The sequence below is a fragment of the Polypterus senegalus genome, chromosome 1 (genome assembly GCF_016835505.1).
Source record: "Polypterus senegalus isolate Bchr_013 chromosome 1, ASM1683550v1, whole genome shotgun sequence".
NCBI lineage: Eukaryota > Metazoa > Chordata > Cladistia > Polypteriformes > Polypteridae > Polypterus > Polypterus senegalus.
Window position 1 is genome coordinate 217,786,268 of NC_053154.1, and position 15,041 is coordinate 217,801,308.

The window sequence follows — 15,041 nt, forward strand, 5'->3', positions numbered from 1 at the left end:
ACAGTAATCTAGTCAACTAAAAACAAAAGCGCAAACTATTTTCTCAGCATCTTTCATTGTCATAGTGAAAAATGCAGTCCTGGTAATCTGGTTAATGTGAGATTTAAAGTTTAGGTCAGAGTCCATGATTACACCTAAATTCCATACTTATGCCTTGACTTTTCATGCTAGGGGATTAAGCTTATTTCTAATACCATCATTATTTCCACTTTTACCAATCACTAAGGTTTCTGTTTTTTTCTTATTTAGTTTGAGAAAGTTACTACTCACCCATTTAAAAACTACAAGTAGGACATTGGTTTAGAAAGGCCAGAACATCAAGGTCATCAGGTGCTGTATTTTAGTAAGGCTATGTGTCATCTGCATAGCTGTGGTAGTTCACCTTGTGTTTCAATGTAAGATGACCTAATTGAAATATGTAGGTTGAAAGGAGCAACAGGCCCAGAATAGCCATGAGGTACACTGTATACAATATAATGGACCTCTGAACTACAATTGCCACTACTAACAAAGAATTTTCTACTTGTTAAAAAAGACTGAAACAGCCTTAAGACACCATCAGAGATACTCACCCATTGTCTAACTTGATTTATTTAAGAAAGTATATTTTATTATCACTGATAAGACTGTTAATGTAAAAGATCTTAGTGGTTTATGTTCTACAATATTAATAAAGCCACGTTTAAGGTCTCGGAAGAGCAAATCATCAACAAGTATCAGAGTGTTAGGGCAGTTTTAATTGGTAATTAAGTTATTCTCGTTTATACTGCTTTGGCCAGATTTTTTAGTTTAACTATGGACGATTATTATAGTGCTAATATGCATATCAACAAGTGAACTCACTACAGAATTATCACATCCTAAGCTCAGGATTATATTTAACACTAGCAGAATACCCGCGCTTCGCAGCGGAGAAGTAGTGTGTTAAAGAAGGTACGAAAAAGAAAAGGAAAAATTTTAAAAATAACGTAACATGGTTGTTAATGTAATTGTTTTGTCATTGATATGAGTGTTGTTCTCATATCTATCTATATATATATATATATATATCTATGTATCTATATATATATATATATATGTTGTTCTCATATCTATCTATATATATATATATCTCTATCTATCTATATATATATATATACCCGCGCTTGGCAGCGGAGAAGTAGTGTGTTAAAGAAGAAAAGAGAAAGAAAAGGAAACATTTTGAAAATAATGTAACATGATTGTCAATGTAATTGTTTTGTCACTGTTATGAGTGTCGCTGTGATATATATATATATATAGCAAAATACCCGCGCTTCACAGCGATGTCATGTGTTAAAGAAGTTATGAAAAGAAAAGGAAACATTTTAAAATAATGTAACATGATTGTCAAAGTAATTGTTTTGTGTATTTGGCGGCAGCGTCACGAAGTTGTTTTCGGCAGCTGCATCAGAAAATGTACCACAACGTCTGACACACCTCCTTTTTACTGTTTTCTCACAGCTTGGATTGCTGCTGTCATATATATACACACACACACATACATACATACATACATACATATATATATACATATATACACATACATATCTTCATATCTACATATCTATATACATATCTACATATACACATATACATATATATATATATATACACATACATACCTATCTACATCATATATACACACACATACATACATACACACACACAAATTATATATATGTGTGTATGTATGTATGTATGTATGTATGTGTGTGTGTGTGTATATATATACACATACATATACTTGTGTGTATGTTTGTATGTGTCTATATGTGTGTGTATAGGTTTGGTCACTGAGTGCAAGGGAAAAATAATAAATTATAGTCTATAAGTTATTAAACAGTAAAACATTAACGTTTTAAGAAGTACAGGTACATTGAAATTACATTTTCTATGTGAACGTTCAAATTTGTGCCTCTGGTAATGTGCCTTACCGGCATTTAAAGAAAATTAGTTTTGTGTCCTCTGCAGTGTTAAGAGAGAAAGGCTTTGGTTTGGGATAAAAGGAAAAAAGGTGTAAAGAAAGGAAAGTTGCCTTTTTCTTTTATATAGTATATAGAGATGTGTTCGCTGACGTTATGAACGCCTTTTGGGGACAGTCGCGTGGGTCTTGTGTAGACTGGTGAGAAGTCCCCGCCATTAATTGGCTGTGATGGCACTGTCAGTCCTCCACTCGTGTGCGTGTCTTCATAATTCGAGGTGAGGACCTGATAATCGTATACGTGCAAAAGAAAGTGTGAATCGCCTTAATATTATTTTGCCGTGGTGTAGAAAAGGGGTCCCGTGTTTGCACTTGTCTGGGCTATAGCGCAGGGGGAGGATGAAAAAAATTAAAAGTGCTCACTTTGACTTAAGGCAGAAGCGCAGTCAGCGTCTCAAAGGCCGGCACAGCTATGCACGCGCTGGCTGCTCGACTTTTGCTGGGCAGGAGACCCCAGTTTGCAGACACGCGTTCATGATATCAAAAGTCTCAGCGCTCTTTGGAGGTCATTCATATATATATATATATATAGCAAAATACCCGCGCCTCGCAGCGGAGAAGTAGTGTGTTAAAGAAGTAATGAAAAAGAAAAGGAAACATTTTAATAATAACGTAACATGATTGACATTGTCATGAGTGTTGCTGTCATATATATGCCTGCCTAAATAAGTCACCCTCGCTTTGCTCTTACTTTTTTACCGTTCATTTAATCATGGCTAGTGGCGGAAAAATTATAAAATGGAAGGAGGATGGCTTTACCAAAACAATTATTGATGGAGAATCGATTATTCATAAAGCTTGAATTGGTGATCTGATTTTCTGTGTTAACCTCATATTTTTTCATACTTCTTCTCAAACTAAGGTGGTGCGAGGGTAAAATGAATCGTGATGCTGATCAATGTAATCGGTGTACCAGGAAATCATGCATTGACAAAAGCTCCCCTTTGCTTGTAATGCAAAGTGTGATTAAATGCATTATTTTTTAACGCGTTATGGAGCACATGCATCGAAGCTTCTCGGCTGTGCTTTTGTGATTTTAAAAATAACGTAACACGATTGTCAATGTGACCTTTTGTAAGTAGTGCCTGGAGGATTCAGTGTGTAGAGTATTTGGTGGCAGTCTGATGAAGTTGCTTCGGAAGACAGCGTTAGCCGCGGAGCTCAGCTCAGAGCAAAATGAGGTGGGAGGGGAGATGATGACGTGACTCCCCCACCCGCCTTAACTGTCAATCCCCCATAAACACAGTCTCGAATTTGCATAAGCACACCCTTCACCTACAATTTTAACTTAGTTACAAAGTGATCAAAACTCTCGTTTATATCCTGCGTCCTCTCATTAAACTTGTATCCCACATTACCTGTGGGTATGTGAAACGCCAGCGGTAGCCTGTCTATGAACTTAATTTAAAGTTTGGGTTTACACCTTGCTTTCTTTCCGAGCTGGCAGCACTCATGAATATGGTAGTATATGTCACTCGCTCACTTCTTATTGTTTCGCTGCCTTCTCAATTATAAAATGCATGTTTTCTTAAGCGCTTTTTGGAGGTCTTCCTGGTTTTCTACCCACTGCGTTGACAGTCAGTTCACGTGATTACGTGGGAGGCGTGATGATGTCACACAAAACTCCGCCCCCCCACGTCATTCAAGCTCAACTCCATTACAGTTAATGGAGAAAAATACCTTCCAGTTATGACCATTAGGCGTAGAATTTCGAAATGAAACCTGCCCAACTTTTGTAAGTAAGCTGTAAGGAATGAGCCTGCCAAATTTCAGCCTTCTACCTACACGGGAAGTTGGAGAATTAGTGATGAGTGAGTGAGTGAGTGAATGAGTGAGTGAGTGAGTGAGGGCTTTGCCTTTTATTAGTATAGATTAGAACTAGAACTATGCAGTCAAGAAAGACTAATTACCTTTGAGATATTGTCTGAAAGGACCCAAGTGCTGAACCTATTCAGATGTAGACCATCATGTCTATAGCTCTTTCGCAGTAGAGATCCCAGTTTTGAAGTCGATGTTTAGGGCCAGGGGTCGACTGTAGGGTTCATTCAATCAATACAGCTTGAGAAATGGACCTGACATGATGTTTCTCACTGCCAGGGCTCTATTCTTCATGGCCTGCATGAGGGATACAAAGTTTGTCTTGAGGAGTTCCAAGTGTTGATATTGAATGTCGTAGCATGGAAATACAATTGTCCCAAGAGTCCTGCCCTTGTGCTTGTCAAGTTCTGTCAAGACTTTTTTCTTCTACATCTTTAACTCATGCGGCAGGTAAACAAGATACAGAAACGGTTAGGTAACTAAAAGTTCAGGTGTTGCAAAATTGGAATGTCCCATAACAACCACATTGCCACTGTCTGCAGGCATGGTGAGAGAGCTGTGAGTGTTGAAGCAGTTATGAGTGGCGAAGATAGCTTGAGAATGTGGAGGCAACCTGGTGTATGTTGCCAGATTCAACCATGATCATTGTTTAGAGCTGGAGCAGTAGCCAGAGTAAAGCTGACTCGGCCTGGGGTGTGAACGGAATATCACTGAGTAGAAATAGCTGAATCGATCTTGGACACCAATGAAGTCTCTAAGAGGTGAGCTTTCTGATCCCTGAAATGTTTCCCTCTGCTAAGTATCTGTTGAGTCTGCATCTATAGGGAGTTCAATTCTTCTGGAACATGCTGTAGCTCATAACTGGCCATCTTGACAGAAAGTGACATCACAGGAAGACCTCCCAGCATAATACAGAATGTTTGTAACCTACCTTCTTACATTATAATCTAATTTTCTATTCATATTCTTAATTGATTCTGCATGTTATCTAGACAACAGGATTGTTGGGTAAAAGAAAACCCCTCCTAAGAGGTTGCTTTATGTCAGGCAATGTTCCTTTTGCTTGAATTTAGCACTTTCCTAAATTAAACTGCATTTCCAAATATTCACTTAGTCTAATAATGGTTTTTACTGCCTCCTTAGCATGTACTACGCCTTCAGGGTAGTGCCATTTACAAACACATGTTTAACAACTGAACCATATCACAAATTTATGACAGAAACATAAATTAGACAAGAGTACACCCACACTTTGTCCATGTCAGTTAAGAAGTTAATTAGATCCCAATGATATGAATCAGATGCGCTTAATTAACTGATGATCACAAATTGCAACCACTTCTATATAAAAGCAGAACCTTTAAGTCAGGATCATTGAATTTGTGACAGCAACATGTCAATGGCAATAGACATATAAAATGATTTCAGATAAGCAGTTATTCTTGCTCATTAGTCTGATCCTTATCAACAAAATTTTTCAACTTTTTTAAGATAGAAAAGGGAGAAATATGTGTCATTTGTTATTTTCTCACCTGTGAGAGTTGTTAACCACAAGTGTAAGGAGTTATCATAACTGAGTAATTGCTCATACTGGGCACTCATTCTCAATTTCTATCTTCCTATACCGATGAGGGTCACAGTGGTAACAATTTGAGCAGACCAAATCAGACCTCCATATTCTCAGCAGGACCCTCTCTCTCCTCCTGCAATATCCCCTGCCTGGTGAGAAACATAATAGTTATCCAATGAGTTTTATCCCCTCAAATTGTTTTCAGTACATCTCATACAGGAGACATCTAAATATGCCTGACCACCTGAACTGGCTCTTCTAAATCTAAAACACCACTTTTAATTTAAATTGCTTTTACCATAAGGGAGTTTAATGTCTATATTTAACACAGGATGCTATGTTTTTAACTCATAATTTAGCATTTAACTCTGTTCTGCAGTTTACTTATGTAAATGTATAGTGAGTCTATGGTTACTGAGTAGTGGGGTGATTACAATAAAATGTTTCTGTTTCTATTAGCATCTGGGAACAGTTTTGTTGATGAAGATTCCATGCAATTGTTTAGAAAATTACATCCCCTGGCAAAGTAATGGTAGTGATTCATCATTGTAATGTTGAAATGTAACATCTAGGGGGATTCCCAGATTCAAGAATAAAAAAAAACCTTTGCAGTTTGCTGTGTGAAATACAACAGATTTTTTTTCTGTTAACCCTGAAGAATCCTTTTGCTTGTGATAGTTTCTGACAAAATTTGAACGAAGAGAAGCCTCTAAAAATTAAGTGGAATATCACAACAAAGTGCAATACTGTAACTAATGATAAGCACACTCTTACACACTTCTATATAAGACCAGATATTTGTGTACTGAAGGAAGAAAAAGTCAAATTTATAAAGTCTGTAATAGAAAGGAAGGAATGCGAAACATAACAGAACTTTTTCCAATAGTTAACAGCTGTATCAGTTGTGATGGACAGCCGGCGTTTCAGTCCAGCCGGGACGTCCCTCTACTAAGAAAAACAGCCTTTGCAGGGCACTACATCCCCCGGAATGCTAGATGGCAGCTCCCTTGGATGGAAATGGTTCCTGGAATTTCTGTAGGACATCATGGGACATGGAGTCCGTATCCTCAGCTCTGTTGGGAGCTATGGGTGCCTCCACGGGGAGCTCACCAAGAACCATGGGAATATTATGAGGACGTCAACCTGGAAGTACTTAGGAGTCAGGAGGACAGAAACCCACAGTACTTCCGGGGCACCTGAAGAAGGCGTTTGACCCGGACAAGTAATACTTCCAGGTCATAGTCTTTAAAAGGACTCTGGGAAACCCTAGCAGAGCGAGCTGGAGTTGGAAGGGTGTGTGACGGAGCTGCTGGGAATGGAGGATTGTTATTGTGATTATTTGTGATTGATTATTGAAGAATTGTGGAGAGTGCAGTGCTTTGTGCACTATTATTGAAGAATATTATTATTAAAATCTTCTTGGTGTTTTACAAGTGTGTCTTGGATGTCTGCATGGAGGGTTCAATGGGGCAACAGCGACCCCTAGCGTCCACACAGTATTAAGAAAAAAGGTGTGCACTTTTATACAATACAAAAAAAAGTATACTAAACTTTCAACATATATATATATATATATATATATATATATATCCCATTGGAACAAAACTCATGGGACCATAAAAATATATTCGTTATAACAGAAATTTTGTTATTACAAATATAGTTAAAATAGATATCCTATTGTGACTGGGTTCACTGGCGATTTACCATCTTTGACAGCAGCAGTGCAAGGACAGTTCTGCAGCTGCTGTGCTGCGTCTACTAAAAAGTAAACCAAGGGCAAAGTAATCGGTTGTCCTCTGCAGGGTCAAGCTTACCACGTAATGGGCATGTCACACAATGTTTGGAACATTTAATAATGGGCACTGACCTGCAAGATGTTTGGCCATGTTGTGGTTCGTATGTTGTGTGCTTGAGTACTGAAGTATTTTGAATGAAGTCTTGAGACTGTACCTGCTTTCTCTATACAGTAATAAAATACCTGCATTTTCTTTGTAAACCTAGATTCACCAACCTGTCTCTCATGCAACTCTGTGACCCAAGCTTGACAATACCTGTGTAAATAAACCGCAAACTGCAACCTGCAAAAAGCGTATTAATGAAATTAAAGAAAACACATTGAATGAGGAGGTGTGTCCAAACTTTTGGCCTGTACTGTACATACATACATATCTACATATTATATATATACATACATACATACATACACATATGTATGTGTCTATATGTGTGTGTGTATATATATATATATATATATATATATATACAGTAATCCTCCTCTCGATGGGGTTGCATTCCAGAACCCCCCGCGATAGGTGAAAATCCGCGAAATAGAAACCATATGTTTGTATGATTATTTTTATATATTTTAAGCCCTTAGAAACTCTCCCACACTGTTTAAAAATGTTCTCCGCACAGTTATACAGTAAACCCTTGTTTATCGCGGTTAATCCGCTCCAGACAGATAAAGAATCCTACTTCGTGGAAATTCATTTATTTATACATCTAATATTTTCGCAGTTAGAGCATAGAAAACCTGTTTACGACCTTCTAAATACGTTTTTTAACATTATTAGAGCCCTCTAGACATGAAATAACACCCTTTAGTCAAAAGTTTAAACTGTGCTCCATGACAAGACAGAGATGACAGTTCTTTCTCACAATTAAAAAGAATGCAAACATATCTTCCTCTTCAAAGTGCGTAAGGAGCGGAGAATGTCAGAGAGAGAGTAAAGTAAACAATGAAAAATCAATAAGGCTGTTGCGCTTTTAAGTATGCAAGCACCGCGATAAAGCAGCGGCAATGAAGGGATCAATGCGAAGGTAGCCTTTCAGCATTTTTTACAGGAGCGTCCGTATCTTCTAAGCAAACAGCTTCTGTGCAAAAAGCCCCTCTGCTCACATCTCCTCCGTCAAGCGCAGAGAACGTCAGAGAGAGAGAGAGAGCGAGATTAAAGCAAACAATCAAAAAATCAATAAGTGCGCTTTTGGACGCACCTCGATAAAGCGGCATTTCTTAGAGGAGCGTCCGTATCCACTAGGCAAACAGCTTCTGTGCAAACAGCACCTCTGCTCACACCCCCTCCGTCAGGCGCAGAGAATGTCAGAGAGGGTGAGATAGAGGCAGAGACAAGCAAACAATCGAGCACCGCGCAGGAGGCATATTTTATAGCATTGAGGAGTTTTAGTTAATATGTAATACGTGCTCTGATTGGGTAGCTTCTAAGCCATCCGCCAATAGCGTCCCTTGTATGAAATCAACTGGGCAAACAAACTGAGGAAGCATGTACCATAAATTAAAAGACCCATTGTCCGCAGAAATCCATGAATCAGCTTAAAAATCTGCAATATACATTTACATATGCTTACATATAAAATCCGCGATAGAGCAAAACCGCGAAAGTCAAAGCGCGATACAGCAAGGGATCACTGTATATATATATATATATGTGTGTGTGTGTGTGTGTGTGTGTGTGTGTATATATATACAGTATATATATAGCTCATTACCCATTGGCTTCGCTCACTGAGTGCAAGGGAAAAAAATAAAATGTAGTCTATAAGTTATTAAACAGTAAAACATTTTTTAAGAAGTAAAGATACATTGAGCACTACTGGAGTGGTTTCGGGTAAACTACATTTTAAAGACGGTATAACACAACAGGTAAGTAGCAGCTAAAATGTATATGGATCATTTCTCGGTAGTTGATCCCTTTTGAAAGGCGTTACACAACGGCTGTGGTATAGAAATTACATTTTCTATGTGAACGTCCAAATTTCTGCCTGTGGTAATGTGCCTTACCGGCATTACCAGCAATTGAAGAAAAGTAGTTTTGTGTCCTCTGCAGTGTTAAGAGAGAAAGGCTTTGGTTTGGGATAAAAGGAAAAAAGGTGTAAAGAAAGGAAACTTGCATTTTTCTTTTATATAGTGTAGAGAGACATCTTCTCTGACGATATGAGCACCTTTTGGGGAGCGTTGCGGCGGGTCTCGTGTAGACTGGAGAGACGGCCCTGCCATTTAACCAGCTGGGATGGCGCTGTCGGTCGTCCACTCCTGTACATGTCTTCCGCGACCTCATAATAGTATACGTGCAAAAGAAAGTGAGAAATACCTTAGTATTAGCTTGCCACGGTCTAGAAAAGGGATCCCGTGTTTGCAGTTGTCCTGGCTATAGCTCGGGGAAGGAGGAAAAAATTAAAAGTGCTTACTTTCACTTAAGGCAAAAGCGCAGTCAGCGTCTTAAGGGCCGGTACAACTACGTGCACGTGCCGGCTGCTCGACTTTTATAGTATTTTTGCAGGGCAGGAGACGGCACTTTTTGCAAACACGTTCACGTGATCAAAAGTCTCTGCGCTCTTTGGAGGTCTTGTTTGTTCTCTGTGTACTGCGTTCACAGTCAGTTCACGTGAGCCGCTCGGAGTACATGCATTGAAGGTTCTCAGCTGTGCTTGTGCTATCTCGTGCGATCTTGCGATGTCCACGGCTTCATTTAATGTTAGCTAAGACCCGGCACTTAAACGTTTCTCTCACACTTTTGATGAGTTTGTGCCAAACACTAGTCTATCCCTGACCATCTCATCTTTGTTTGCATAAGTACAGCCATTCACCCGCGAATATTTATGGGCAGGCACTCAATTACGTGGGAGGCGTGATGATGAGGGACGCAACTCCGCCTCACACGGCGACCGAGCTGCAGGCTATTGCCGTATATATGTACATAAGTAGGTTCCAGTTATGACCGTTACGCGTAGAATTTCAAAATGAAACCTGCTTAACTTTTGTAAGTAAGCTGTAAGGAATGAGCCTGCCAAATTTCAGCCTTCTACCTACATGGGAAGTTGGAGAATTAGTGATGAGTAAGTCAGTGAGTGAGTGAGTCAGTCAGTGAGGGTTTTGCCTTTTATTAGTATAGATTAAAATGAAATTTGTTTAACATGATTTTGTATTTACATGTGTTCAGGCCAACAAAAAGTATTCATTATTCTGAAAACTTTGTTACTTCGGTATTCACCGTAACAAGATTTGACCTTTATACATCTATACTAATAAAAGGCAAAGCCCTCACTGACTGACTGACTCACTGACTCACTGAGTGGCTCATCACTAGTTCTCCAAGTTCCCGTGTGGGTAGAAGGCTGAAATTTGGCAGGCTCGTTCCTTACAGCTTCCTTACAAAAGTTGGGCAGGTTTCATTTCAAAATTCTACGCATAATGGTCATAACTGGAAGCTAATTTTTCTCCATATACTGTAATGGAGTTGAGCTGGATGGCCGTGGGGGGCGGAGCTTCGTGTGACATTATCACGCCTCCTACGTAAGTACGTAGAGAACAAGGAAGACCTCCAAACAGCGCTGAACAAAAAACGCCATTTCACAATTGAGAAGGCAGAAAAAGATTATGAAGCAAGTGATGCATACAAGTGTATTCATAAATACAAGCATATTCATAAGTACAGCTGCTGCGGAAACAAAGCACAGCGTGAACCGTAAGTTTACATTAAGTTTATAGACACACTCCCGCTGCCGTTTGTCATGCCTACGGTGAATGACGGTATTCGCGACATACAAGTTTACTGAGAAGACACGAGGTATAAACGAGACTTTGAATCACTTTGTAACGGAGTTAAAATTGCTGTAGCAAGAAACTTTTAAGTGCCGGGTCTTACCTAACATTAAATAAACACATCCTCCAAATACGAACCTGATTGCAAGAAATAATGATGATCAAATCCTTGATGACAGCAACACTCATAACAGTCACAAAACTATTACTTTGACAATCATGTTACATTATTTTTAAAATGTTTCCTTTTCTTAGCACAAGCACAGCTGAGAAGCTTCGATGCATGTACTCCATAACACGTTAAAAATAACGCATTTAATCACAGTTTGCATTCCAAGCACAGGGGAACTTTTGTCAGTGCATGATTTCCTGGTATATCGATTACATTTATGCACACATCAGAGCTACAAAAATGTAAGAGTCAAAAGAAAGCGCGTTGCTGGGACTAATCGGAGGCAAATTTCATTTCAAACACTACCCGACGGAAGCCTTGATTAAAAGCATGGTTTTGTGCACACTGAAAAGCAAGCAAAATTAGATGCATTACAGAAAGCGGACTTTGTGGCTCTTCCTGGAGATCATTGGACTTCCGTGACCGTTAGTAATTCTAATTACATCTAATTACAAAATGTTCAATGATCACACTGTTTTAGCCTAATGTACAAAATAATTTTGGCTAAGGTTACCCAGAGTTTAAAGGTGAAGCTGGTCAAATTACATTTTATGTTTCTGCCTTATTTTTTTAAGAACAAAAACTGCACTTTATATTGAAATTTTTCTTATTATTATTTAAAAACAATACCATTCTGAAAATGTACTTAAAGTACTTAAAATACCACTTTATTTTTAAGTCTGCCCAATTTTAGCCAGGGATGATATTTTTTTCTGTTTTGAATTGAAATGCAGTTTAAAAGCTTTTTTTTTTTCAGAAATTAGAAGAGCTTCAGTTTACAATATTCATGTCCATGTCTATTATTGGATTCTCTCGCCCACTAAAACCCTTTTAAATTAAAAAAAAAAAACATTTGCGATTTAGGGCAAATTTTCATGTGTGATTACATACGATTAATCAAGATTAATTATTACACAACCTCTAATTAATTACATTAATTTTTTTAATCGAGTCCCAGCCCTAATATACATATGTGTCTATATATATATATATATACTAGCAAAATACCCGCGCTTTGCAGCGGAGAAGTAGTGTGTTAAAGAAGCAATGAAAAAGAAAAGGAAACATTTTGAAAATAACGTAACCTGATTGTCAATGTAATTGTTTTGTCACTGTTGTGAGTGATGAGTGTTGTTGTCATATATATATATATATATTTACACACACACACACATAAACATATATATATATACATATCTATACATATACACATATATACATACATATATAAACATATATATACATATACATACATATCTACATATATACACACACAGCTATTTCGTATCAGTGCAATACGCTGTTTGTTAAAACGGTTGACTCCCGCTCTTATGTGCAATAACAAATCAAATCATTCAGTTGTCTTTGCTCATATGTCATTTTAGAGCTGGACGCCTGGCATCTTTTTTGGCCACAAGTTCGTTTCTGTTTGGTGTGAGGTTCTGTGTTGTGGAGATTCTCAGGATGGATTGCAGGTGCTCATCAGTGAGGCGACTCCTGTGTGCTGTTTTGTTAGTCTTTATCACTGAGAAGAGCTTCTCACACAGATATGTGCTACTAAACATGCACAAGGTTCGAGCCGCATGTAGACGGACTTTTTTTGTTCTTCAAAGTCACCAAAGCGCCGTGCAAACTCAGTGCGCAATAACTCTAGCTTCGCAATAACTTGCAGCATCATAAGGTAGACTTGATTAACGCAGTAAGTACCGGCAAGGCAGCTGAAGCGCTGCATTATGGGATCTGTAGTTTATTGTGTTACCAGCGCTTCATATACCCGGGCCATTAATAACAATAATACAGTATATAAAATGATCTCGCGGGCCGGATATAATTACACGCCGGGCGGATGTGGCCCGCCCTTGAGTTTGACACATATGGACTAAATAGAACTTGAAAAGATATATTTTTTCAAATGTGATCGCGCACTACAGCCTGCATGCCTCAATGAGTCATCCTCCCCTCTCTCTTACTTTTTTACCGTTCATCTAATGAATACACTGAGTATGGCTTTACCAAAACAATCATTGATGGCGAATAAAGTATCCATTATTCGAGTATGTAGATCGGGATATATATATATATATATATACATATATATATATACCCGCGTATCGCAGCGGAGAAGTAGTGTGTTAAAAAGCTAGAAAAGAAAAGGGAACATTTTAAAAATAACGTAACATGACTGTCAATATACAGTATTTGTTTTGTGAGTGTTACTGAGTGTTGCTGTCATCAAGGATTTGATTATCATTATTTCTTTCAATCAGGTTCGTATTTGTAGGATGTGTTGTGTTCAAGTTACATTCCGTGTTTGTCAATCGTTTTAAAGATGACAGGTTTCATTCATTGATTCGTTTCTTACTGCATCAATAAACAGCTCGTCTTCTTATTTATCTGAGACCTGGCACACTGCATGCACGGGTTTTTTTTACACTCTCTTCCTTTAGCGGGACATTGACTTTTTCCACCGTGTGCTTTGTTTCCGCAGTAGCTGGGTTTATGAATATGCTTATCAGACGCTTCATATTTTTTGCTGCCTTTTCAATTGTGTAATTCGGTTTTTGTTCAGCGCTCTTTGGAACTGTTGCTTTTTATCTGTGCACTGTGTCAGTTCACGTGAGCCACTCGGTGTACATGCATCGAAGGTTCCCAGCTGTGCTGGTGCCATCTCATGCTATGTCCATAGCTGTATTTAATGTTACCTTAGTCCTGGCACTTAAAACTTTCTCTCGCAGTTTCACTGAGTTTGTGTCAAACACCACCCTGACCATCTCATCTTCCTCTCCATAAGCACAGTCCTTCACCCGTGAATATTTACCCGTGGCAGTTTGCTATTGGATTGCCGCTGACGGACGGCCTTATATGGGCAGGCACTAAATTACAAACGCCAGCGGCAGCCTGTCTATGAACTTAATTTAAAGTGTAGGTTTACATCGCGGCTTTGTTTCAAGTAGCAGAACTCATGAATATGGTTGTATATGTCACTCGCTCACTTCTTATTGTTTCGCTGCCTTCTCAATTATATAATGCATGTTTTCTTCAGCGCTTTTTGAGGTCTTCCTGGTTTTCTATGTACTGCGTGATTACGTGGGAGGCGTGATGATGTCACACGAAACTCCGCCCCCATGGCGTTCAAGCTCATCTCCATTACAGTAAATGGAGAAAAACAGCTTCCAGTTATGACCATTACGCGTAGAATTTCGAAATGAAACCTGCCCAACTTTTGTAAGGAAGCTGTAAGGAATGAACCTGCCAAATTTCAGCCTTCCACCCACACGGGAAGTTGGAGAATTAGTGATGAGTCAGTGAGTGAGTGAGTGAGTAAGTGAGTGAGTGAGTGAGTGAGGGCTTTGCCTTTTATTAGTATAGATAAATATAAAATGTGTATATATATATATATATAATATGTATATATATGTGTATATACAGTATATATGTAGATATGTATATATATGTGTATATACAGTATATATGTAGATATGTATATATATGTGTATATACAGTATATATGTAGATATGTATATATGTGTGTGTGTGTGTATATTTATGTGTATATATGTATATATATATATATATATATATATATATACGTCACGTAGGAGTAGGAGCATGGATTGATTCGATAGCACCTGGGAAACCATTCGCGCCAGGGAATGGCGGGTATTAACTTTCTCCCTCTGCTTCCTCATAGAAAGAAAGACCTTCCTGCACCATAGGCCTGGATTGACCGCAGTGCGATACTTCCGCCCTTCCTCCGCCATCTTGCCCTGGCGTCATCCTTCCCATCCTCCCTTGCGGTCCTTCCCGCATCCCTCCACTTCCGGCTCCTCCCCAATAAAATGGCCGCGACGCCAGGAGTCGGCGTCGCGCATTATGAACTGTTTGTTTATAATTTTGACCAGTTTTTTTGTTGTGA